Source organism: Austrofundulus limnaeus, unplaced genomic scaffold (assembly GCF_001266775.1).
Source record: "Austrofundulus limnaeus strain Quisiro unplaced genomic scaffold, Austrofundulus_limnaeus-1.0 Scaffold1605, whole genome shotgun sequence".
Classification (NCBI taxonomy): Eukaryota; Metazoa; Chordata; class Actinopteri; order Cyprinodontiformes; family Rivulidae; genus Austrofundulus; species Austrofundulus limnaeus.
The window spans coordinates 27,748-28,835 of NW_013954007.1; the positions used below are offsets into that span (position 1 = coordinate 27,748).

The 1,088-nt window shown below is 47.2% G+C and overlaps 1 long non-coding RNA gene across 2 annotated transcripts in view; it reads left to right on the top strand.

Annotated features, from left to right (window-relative positions):
- The first annotated feature begins 22 nt into the window (after positions 1-22).
- LOC106535894 (uncharacterized) overlaps positions 23-1,088 on the top strand; it is a 12,913-nt gene continuing 11,847 nt past the window's right edge. For both annotated transcript variants that reach the window (XR_001312487.1, XR_001312488.1), the window contains exons 1-3: positions 23-375; positions 490-721; positions 825-1,020. This is a non-coding gene — a long non-coding RNA (uncharacterized LOC106535894). The remainder of the gene's footprint in view (positions 376-489; positions 722-824; positions 1,021-1,088) is intronic.

The following is a 1,088-nucleotide window of genomic DNA, read 5'->3' on the forward strand; positions in this document are numbered from 1 at the left end:
CACACACACACACACACACACACACACACACACACACCAACCTGCTCTCTGGCTGTTCCAACGTGCGTGACTAACCACTTTGTTTTTTCTTTTCCTTCTTGTTGCTGTTTTCAGTTTTACAAGGTATGTTGAAGCGTGGCCCAATTTTCTGCTACGACCTCCAAGTTGTTGGGCTGCAGTCCAACATCCAAGAGCTGGAACGCTTCTCGCACACGTGCACACGCCCAGGGCTCGTGCACACGCCCCATTATAAGGGTTCATACTGTATGTGTTTCATAGATGTGTACAGGTTTGAGGGAAAAGCTGTACTTGTACAGAAAGTGTTGGATGTTTTTACAGACACTGAAGCTCAGAGGGGACAGTTTGTGACACAGTGTGAGTTCATCTGGTTATTTCTGTTTGTTGAGTTAAACTCACTTCATGTTCCTGCAGTCACTCAGACACACTGAGGACCTCACAAAGATTAATAAAACTAATTTACATGTACAGGTGGTGCCTGGTTTCACTCATGAATACCTGTAAACAGCTCAACACCTGCAGGAGCATCTGATTCACAATGTGAACCACAACATGTCTACAAAGGTCTTGGTTCTGTTTGAAGTGGATGGGTTTGGTGGACCAGGTCTTGGTTCTGTTTGGACAGTGAGTGTCTGCAGCTGACTCCAGCTCCTCCTCACGATGACATCATCCTTCAGATTAGATGAAGCTGTTGCTGCTTCAGGTAAATATCAGCTGACATGAAATGTTCCCGTTGGAAGAGATCACACTGATACTTCTTCAGAACCCATCCTCTTTCTTCTTCTGTGCTTTCATAAACACGTCAGAGTGATGAAGATGAGCTCCACCTGTTGTGGTCTGGACACCAGCTTTAGTCCCAGCTGCACCTCTAACCTGACCTACGACCCAACAACCTCTGATCTCTCACCAGTTTATGAACGCCAGGACCTGGAACAAACAAAACCAACCAGGGTGGCCCACGGGCCTGACCTGGACCCTGAACCTCACCACCCTTACAAACAGGTGTGTGTGTGTGTGTGTGTGTGTGTGTGTGTGTGTGTGTGTGTGTGTGTGTGTGTGTGTGTGTGTGT